General features: G+C 41.4%; 1 pseudogene; it reads right to left on the bottom strand.

Annotated features, from left to right (window-relative positions):
- Window positions 1-3,466: 3,466 nt before the first annotated feature.
- Window positions 3,467-3,902, bottom strand: LOC133066823 (large ribosomal subunit protein eL32-like; annotated as a pseudogene).
- Window positions 3,903-9,836: the final 5,934 nt, after the last annotated feature.

The following is a 9,836-nucleotide window of genomic DNA, read 5'->3' as shown; positions in this document are numbered from 1 at the left end:
GGGAGGGAAGGACGATAAGGGTCTGGTTTTTTAGGTTACTGCATTCCAAGATCCTCCTTGTTTTTTTCTGTTATTTCATTCTTCGGACCCCACATTCAGCATCTATTCTAGTGACTGGAATAGTTATACAATATTGTACACTTTGGCAGGCAGTGCCACAAATTTGTTTCTGAATTTCTTCAAAGCTCTTAGATGAGGTAGCTGGAAGTGTCTGTTCAGTTCAGTTCAGTCACTCAGTCATGTCCAACTCTTTGCTACCCCATGGACTGCAAGTGTGGATGGTGACAACTCTGAGTCTGAATTCCTGTTCTTCTGCTTCTGCGGCATGCAGCACATTGTTTACTCTTCCTGAGCTTCAGTTTTATTTCCTTAATAAGACTGTTAAAAAGCAATGAATGAGATAATATGTATTTGGTTGGGCAACTGTGTGAGATGTTAATTTATATCTTGTTCAGGCTGCTATAGGTATTTCTGCCTCCCCAATCCAAGGAAAGCAACCACTTCTGCCTCAGGGAGAGGTTATCGGCTTTAATGTTGCAGGATCAAAATTTAAAGTTTTCTGACACTCAGAACAGAACCTTGGGTCTAGTCTTGAAGGTGATATAGCTGGATTGCTCCAGGTGGCACGAGACATCAAGGGTTAGGAGAAGAAGAAGTGGACCAACACGGGAGAGAAAGCTATTTGGGAAATATCTCCTCACATTTAGAGGAGATTTCAAAAGAGTCAGGGACATGTGGTCTCCTCCCATAGGGTAGCAGGATCCAGGGCCTCTGATGGTGGCCAGCTTGTTACAAAATTGTGTCAGACAGAATGATAGAACCTATTTTCTTTAACAGATTCTCAGCTTGATTTATAATTTAAAGATATTTAACATATGATATACGAACCTCCTCCATTTGTATTCCATTTTTAGTATTTTTATTTTTTTATTTTTGGCTGTGCTGGTTCTTTGTTGCTTTGTGCAGCCTTTCGGTTGTGGCGAGCGGGGGCTACTCTTCCTTGTAGCACAGGGGCTTCTCGAGGGGCTGGTGGTTTCTCTTGTTGCAGAGGACAGGCTCAAAGGCCCTTGGGCTGCAGTATTTGTGGCATACAGACTTAGTTGATCCAAGGCATGTGGAATCTTCCCAGACCAGAGATCAAACCTGTGTCCCATGCATTGGCAGGTGGATTCACATCCACTACACCACCAGGGAAGTCCCTCCATTTGTATTTTTGTCCTGTGTGTGTGCTAAGTCACTTCAGCTGTGTCTGACTCTGAGCAACGCTATGGACTGTAGCCTGCCAAGCTTCTCTGTCCATGAGATTCTCTAGGCAAGAATATTGGAGTAGGTTGCCATTTCCTCCTCCAGGGGATCTTTGTGACCCAGGGTTGGAACCAGTGTCTCTTATGTATCCTGTATTGGCAGGCAGGTTCTCTGCCACTAGTGCCACCTGGGAAGCATTCTTGTTCTAGGCCCTGTAAATATTAGGGGTGGCCTGGGCCAGGAACCATAAGGACTTGGATCATGAACATCCAACAGTGATAGCTAATGGGTCTGAAGACCAGAGGGCTCATCTCAGAATATTATGGAGTGTGTTGGACCCTGGGATGGTGTATATATATGTATGCTTAGTCGCTCAGTCGTGTCCTACTCTTTGCAACACCACGGACTGCAGCCTGTCAGGCTGCTCGATCCATGGGGATTCTCCAGGCAAGAATACTGGAATGGGTTGCCATACCCTCCTCCAGGGGATCTTCCCAACCCAGGGATCAAACCCGGGTCTCCCTTATTGCAGGCAGATTCTTTACCATCTGAACCACCAGGGAAGCCCTGGGATGGTATAGATATCCTTAATAAATTATCTTCCCCCAAAAGCAAACATGACTTATCCTGAATTTCTCATCTCCCTACACCTAGATAGTTCGGAAGCAGATTTAACCTCATTTAAAACAAAATAGGGGCTGGATTTTTTTCTGTCTTTTTCCCTGCTTTATCCCTAGCATGTAGAACAGTGCCAATACACTTTGTTGAGTGAGTGGATTCTTGCTTCCAGTGCCAAGGACCGGCCTCACACCTGTCACATTGTGTAAAGTTCCTGGTTTTGTGCGGTCATATATTCGGTGTCAATATTAGGTACTCATTTTTGCCAAATACCACGTGATACCTATTTGTATCTGATGTGTCAGATGAGCCTAGAACACCCTGTTTATTAAATCATTTGAGCAACTTTAGCCCTGTCTGTTATGCCCAGAAAACTAAGTACTCTGCCTGCCAGGTTTCCTCACTCCTTTCCTATTGAAAGTCCTCATCCCACTTATTTGATGGAGCCTCTATCATAAACGGAAACCCACTCCAGTATTCTTGCCTAGAGAATCCCATGGACGGAGGAGCCTGGTGGGCTACAATCCACGGGGTCGCAAAGAGTCGGACACAACTGAGCGACTTAACTAACTAACTTAACTAACTATCATAAATCCAGCATTTCTTGGGTCCTGTATACGAAACCAATTCTGTCTCAAAGATCAGAGCCTTAGGGTTCTAGATCCTTCTCCATCTATATGCAATTTTTCTGCCCTTCAGAGTATAATTCTGTTCATTGGTTGTGCCTGCATTTAACATAGTATCTGCCTTCTCTCCCATCCTAGATGTAATCCCAGAGTTAGAAATCCCCTTACCAACATCATCAGATGACTGCACAAGAGATACTCTTTGATCTCTGGGCCAGAAAGTGATGCCTCTACTGGCACTCTTCAGGACAATTTATTTAAAGAAGAGTTATAGAATGAGCAAATCCATCTAAAACCAACTTTCTTTCTTGGCAGCTGAGGACTGAAGGGTATTGTTTTAAAAGGCTTCTTTAAGGCTCCAGGTAACTCTATGTTTTTCAGCTTCTGCTATCTATAGAGAATACACTTCCTCTCAGAGGATTAAAATACCACATGGTCTCTACCCTGTTTTGGGGATACAGTTGTAACCACAGCTAGAATTTTATTAGTCTGAGTTTGATCTTTTCCTGTGTGTGTTCACTAGCTTAGGGATTTAACTATTCTGAAATTACCAGAACCAAGCTCAGTAAGCTCCTGATTTGTACACTTGGAGGCTCCTTACAGGCAAGAGCTATGCTTTTTGGTTCTGTATCCCGAGCACTTTAGTACCCTGCCTGGAATGTAGTATTATTCTATGAAATCACTCCTAGAGATAGATTCTGTCAAGAACTGCAAAGGGTCTGAGTTTTACCCTACTTGCATGTTAGGGTAAAGTTAGTTAACAAGTTAGCCTGTCACAGTCTCATGGATGCTAGTAGAAGACATAAGACTCCTCAGTCAGAGAGAAAGTAGCTAGTAGTATCTGCCTCTTTAAGTTGGTTCCCCAAGACCTAGTTTTCAGAGGGTGATGGGAATAGGGCCAGTTAGCGTCTGTACATGAAGAGCTCTGAGCTTAGGGATTCAGAACCTTTGTTTCCCTTATTAGAATTGTTATGGCTTTATATAACCAAATAGAACTCACACATGAGCTCTCTATTCATTTCTTCACTGTGCCTCCTGGCGTTGGGATTGGTGACTCACGGCCAGCTGGGCTGCTCTTTCCATGATGGCTTTGAGGTTCTTGAAGGAAATGTGAGTCATCTCAGCACAGTAAAATTTGTTGCACATCAGTAGCACTTGCAGTTTTGTGATGTTACAGACCAGAAACTTCTAGAAGCCACTAAGCAGCATGTGCTTCATTTTCTTGTTGCTACCATGACCAATCTTGGGCATCAAGATCTGGCACTAGAATCTTCTCTGTACCCTGTGGTCAATGTCTCTGGGTTTCTGCCAGTTATGCTTAATTTTGATATATCAGGCTGGCTGGTGCTGGATGAAACTCTTGGTCTTCTTTTGGATGATTTGGGGCTTCATAAAGTGTCTGAAAGCAGTCATGATGCTGGGTTGGAGATGGATGCTACCTCCTCAGGACCTTTTATAATGGTAGTTAACATGCCTACCCTTTACTCCAGAAGGACACATTATTGCCATCAAACATTGTTGATAAGATAGTCTGGCACAAAGTGCAGTCAGTGCCTCATTTCCAAGACATGCAGAGATGGGAATGGCCCTTGGAGAAATGTCTCAAGAGATGGTTGAAGTGAGACAGACGTAGCAGCAGTCTGAAGTTCACTTGCTCTTGTCCACCCCAATCTCAGAAGCCTCCAAGAGCAAGCAGTTTTGTCAGTGTTTCTGAAAAAAGAAGCACTCTGCTTCTTCTGCCTTCTACTTCTTTGGTGGGCCAATACTCTCTGCCTTGAATGCATTTTTCTTACTTCTCTACTATGTAAATATCCTTCCAGATCAGATTCAAACCCCAGGTCTCCTGTAAAGCATTCCCTGACCAGCCCAACTCACAGTGATTTCTTCTCCAATATTATAGAGTGATTATCATTATCTATATCAATCATATTGACACTTAGGAAGTAATAATAATATCAACAACTCTAACATTTGTGTATCATTTTATGTTTTACAAAGTATTTTTACACAAAGTATTCCCTTTGACTCTCATAGCAATTTAAGAGACATGCATTGAAATATGTATATTATCATATGTGAAACGGATCACCAGTTCACGTTCGATGCATGAGACAGGGTGCTTGGGGCTGGTGCACTGGGATGACCCAGAGGGATGGGATGGGGAGGGAGATGGGAGGGGCATTCAGGATGGGGAACACATGTACACCCGTGGCTGATCCATGTCAATATATGGCAAAACCACTACAATATTGTAAAGTAATTAGCCTCTAATTAAAATAAATCTATATTTTAAAAAAAGAGACATGCAAAGGAAAATACTGTATTTTCAATTTACAGATAAGGAAAGGCAGAAATTCAGAAATGTGCCCAAGATTACCTAGTTAATAAACAGGTCATCAGATTTAGCATTAGTTTCCAGGTTCACACTGGCTGCACCATGCCATTTCTTGTTGCTCTTTAAACCCCCAAGTGGGTTTATTTCATACAACGTTAAGTCTCAGAGAGACTTGATAGTTTCCCTCCAGTCAAAGAGTAGAGGAGGAGATTAAGGTTACAGCGGAGTCTAGTGGCTAAGAATCCTGAGTCAGACAAAACAGCTGTGGCAGTTTCTTGGGGTCACCAAATTTCCCTGCCTTCCAGAACACAGAGCTAAACCACATTTCCCAGGTTCCCTTGCATCCCAGATTTCTATCTGACTGGGTTCTAGCCCAGGGGATGTGGGCAGAAGTAACGTCACTACTTCTAGGTCTGACCTTGAAACGTCCTATTCAATCTTCTATGCTCTCTTTCCATCACTCCAGGCTGATTGATGGTGAAGAAATCTTGAAGCTACAACATGCTTAAGTCACAGGATGCAAGGGGCCTGTGTACATGAGTCACTGGTTAGAGGTGAGCTGCTTAAGAAAGCCATCTGCTGCTGCTGCTAAATCGCTTCAGTCGTGTCCAACTCTGTGCGACCCCATAGACGGCAGCCCACCAGGCTCCCCCGTCCATGGAATTTTCCAGGCAAGAACACTGGAGTGGGGTGCCATTGCTTTCTCTGAAGAGAGCCATCTAATGAGGACCGTATACACTGCACTTTGCCCCAAACAAGAAACATTTATTGTGTTATATTGCTTATGATTTGGGGATTGCTAATACACTTGGGATTAAAATCCAGTACTGCAATCTACCAGTCTGGTGTGAACTTCTGTGTGTACTTAGCCTTTATTTACCCATTTTTAAGATAGAAGTAATAATAATACATATCTTATAGAATGCTTCTGAGAATCAAATGAGATAACACATGCAAAGGACTAAACACAGGGTCTGGCATAGTATAAATACTATTTAATCAATAAGTATGAACTTTTCATGTTATTATTTCTAACACATTTTCTGCTGGTTCCAAGCAAAATTCTGAATTTCTGTCTTTCCAACTTGTCTTAGAAAAGACAGTCCTTCCTCTCACGCTGATTACTTTATGATAATGAGAATGAGGATGGCTCAGGGTTAGTCAGGGTTAGTTAGTTAGCTAGTGTTAGTGTTAGTCACTCAGTCGTGCCTGACGCTTTGTGACCCCATGGACTGCAGCCCACCAGGCTTCTCTGTCCATGAGACTTTCCAGGCAAGGATACTGGAGTGGGTTGCCATTTCCTTCTCCAGGGGATCTTCCCAACCCAGGGATCAAACCCAGGTCTCCTGCACTGCAGGCAGATTCTTTACCGACTGAGCTACAAGGGAAGCCCTAGTCAGGGTTAGAGTGTCATTTTCTAGGTGTCCTGCCAATCCATTCTTTCCTGCCCCTATGGATTTAAAAGCAGGGGGAAGGGAAGTCACCTGGTTGCCTAGTGGTTAGAATTCCAGGCTTTCACTACTATGACCTGGGTTCAATCCCTGGTTGGGGAACTGAGATTCCACAGGCCACATAACAAATAAATATATATATACATATACATGTATATATATATATATATATATATACACACACAAAAATTACAACGCTATTTCCATTTGAAAAAATCAAAATCTTCTGAAACTTTCTGAAGATCATACTAGAAATACATATTTCTAACTAAAGGTGAAATTTGATCATTCTTACTCTTAATATTCACAGTGAATTCATCAGTTGTGTGGTTGGGTCATTTAAAATGATACAACTAAATCTTTCAAGTCAAAAAATTCTATTCTTTGGGTGATAAGGATGTGTCAGCGTAACTTCATCAGTTGTAATAAATGTATGACTCTGATGGGAATTCCCTGGTGGTTCAATGGTTTGGACTCCGTGCTTTTACCAAGCAGGCCCAGGTTCCATCCCTGGTCGTCATGCAAGCTGTACAATGTAGCCAAAATGGAAAAAAAAAAAGTATGACTCTGGTGAGGGATGTTCATAACAGGAGAGGCCAATCATGTGTGGAGGCACGGGGTATATGGGAACTCTGTACTTTCCTCTCAATTTTGCTGTGAACACAAAATTACTCTAAAAAATAATGTCTAATTAAAAATTCTATTCACCATTACTGAATTGAACTTATCGTTGTAAATACTTTCTCTAATGGGATAATTATGTTATTAAAAAGAAATTACCAGAGTTTTGTCTTGAGGTGGTTGGCACAGAGTATTCCCAGTACATTTTTTTTCTCTAGTTGGTGACAACATAAACTGAAGTACAGATTGAGCCACCTCTCTGCCACTTGGGAAGCTGATGACAGGACAGATGAAGGCCTGTCATGGTTGATTTCATTTTATGACTTGTAAATGTGTCCAGCCCACCCACAGCAGTTCAGGGAATTAAAAAAGGATCCAGAGGGTAGGCAGCAAGAACATTTCTTGCATGATCAGATTGGGAAGGTAAAGAACGCTTCTTTGAAGATTATGCTTAATGGCCCAGAGTTAAGTATAGGCCAAAGCATAAAGAGCACTTTTCATTCACCCTCTTGCCAATTATCCTGTTGCTTGCTCTCACCTCGTCTACTGAACAAGGAAACATGGGAAAAGTTATAGGCTCTGAAATCAGTCAGCCTGGATTCAAATTCCAGCTTGACACCTTGGCCAGATTTTAACTTTTCAGACATTTGCTTTACTCATCTGCAAAATAGGAATACGATAACACTAACCAATGGTGAGTACCTAGGAATTTTTTTGCGCTTTGCTGTTGAAAGGTTAAGAACCAGATTTTGATATAAATTTGGAATAAGGAAAGTATACCAACCCAAAAAATCCTGAGGGACTAATCACAAGACTGTTAACAGGAGATTTGAGTACAAATAACCAATTTCTCAATTTCCCCAACCTCTCCTTAACCCCTTCACCCTTCTAATACTAAAAGTTATACACACAGTTTTGGAATATGAAATATTTTATCAAAATATACTCATTTTCCATGTTTTTAAAGGAACTATCATCTTGGGATTGCTGGTGGGTTTTTTCCCAGTTGTTTGCCATTAAATAGAAAGCCTATTGAGAGGTTTACAAACCCATTAAATTTGAAAAATCATTTCTATTTTCTTTTTTTCCCAGCTATTTTCATTTTAAAATTGATTTACCACAGTCTTATTCTAAGAAATACTTTCAATGTACTTATGTAAAATATTCTGAAGTTATAATTTAATACACTTTTATCTGGTCCAAGTGCCAAGGGGTTTAGTCCAGTCCAGGTTAATCTGTGTTCCACAAAGCATAGTGGTTCAGTTCTGGACCTACGGAAGATTTGATCTAAAACTTTGGCTCTCTCTACCAGCTCAGAGAGATTCAAAGTCTTAGTTTGGCCTAGAATTGAACTAGTCCCTCTGGAAATCTCCAATGAGAATTAACCTAAAAGAAGATAACATCAGACCAAGGTCTAAGTCAGGAATGAGAATTTTTGACTTTGATGAGTTCTACCTTCATTATTTTATTTATTTATTTGGCTGCATAGCCTGAGGGATCTTAGTTCCCCGACTTGGGATAGAATCCAAACCCCTTGCATTGGAAGCTTGGAGTCTTAACCACTGGACTGCCAGGGAAGTCCCTACCTTCCTTATTTAAAAAGAAATATTTTCTAAAGTAAATGCCAGATGCAGCAGACAGTAATACTCACACAGTACTCATTTTCTCCCATCTCTATCCAACTTATAGCAGGTGGTTGGTGCCATGTGACTAGTTCTGGTCAGTGGGCTTTGAGGGGAACTGACATGTGTCGCCTCCAGGCCAAGGCAGAAAAAAAAAACAGTGCTTGGTTCTCTAGATTTCCTTGTTTTTCCACTCTGACTCAAGTGGTGTCATGGATCCTTGAATGACCATGTGGAGGAAAGCCCACTGCCTACCTTCTTGGAAGAGAAACAAATTTTTGTTGTTTTAAACCAGAGACTTTGGGGGTTATTTTTCACAAGAATTTAATTTGTTTGTCCCAATTCACAACAATTCCTTAAATGCAACCCGTTCTTACACTCATCATGCTTTGGCACACAGTTTTCTAATAACTGGAAGGTCCTAGCACCTCAACCATCAATCCAGTTCCAACCGCAATATCTTCTTAAACCTAATTAAAGGCAACACGGCATGTCGAGGAAAGGGTATGGGTTTCAGAATTTGCTAGGTTCAGGTTTTAATTTCTTAAAAGCTAGGTAACATAGGAAAACTTAGTTAACTTTTTTCCTGCTCTGGTTTCCTCATCTACAAAGTGACAAAAATAATTTCACTGGGTATTTGTAAGATTAAATCACATTGGGGATATAAATTGCTTAGTGCAATGTTTGGCACGTAGGAAAAATACTTACTGTATTATTATTTCCAGGTCTCTACCACCCTAAATTCAGGTGTGTTTTCCCCTCAGTTCACAGAGCACTTCTATTACAACATTTACTGTCTTCCACTGTATTTTTTGCACCCATGTCTATATACCCCATTAACCTATGAATAACTAGAAGTTAGCAACATTGTCTGATTTTGTTTGCAGTTCTATTCCCAGCACTGCCTTGAGGTCCTCCCTCACCATTTGTCCCTTCTATTGAATGCAGAGGAACCAGAGGAGGATACCAAGACCTGAAAAGGTGCTGGAGCCACTGGATGGAAAGGACTTGAAGCTTGAGTGCCTGAAAGACTGTGTGGGGTAAATTTCTACTTACTTTATTTACCTCAGGCCAACCAATCAAATTGGACTGCGAGATTAATAGGAAATAATTACTGTGTTTGGCGTTGGGATTTTGGATTGTTAATCACCTTCAGAGCCTTTTATTCATCCAGTCAGGGCTGGGATTAAAAAGCACTTACACAGCTTTGTACACCCTAGTCATCACTCCCAATCTGTATGTGCTCGAAAGAAGCAGATCCTCTTGTAGTGTTGAATCCTGGCTCCTGTTTTTTCCTCCACTTGCTCCCTGACTGAGA

The sequence above is a fragment of the Dama dama genome, chromosome 12 (assembly GCF_033118175.1).
Source record: "Dama dama isolate Ldn47 chromosome 12, ASM3311817v1, whole genome shotgun sequence".
NCBI classification, from domain to species: Eukaryota; Metazoa; Chordata; class Mammalia; order Artiodactyla; family Cervidae; genus Dama; species Dama dama.
Note: the sequence above shows the minus strand (reverse complement) of the source record. Positions and strands in the feature narration are given on the sequence as shown.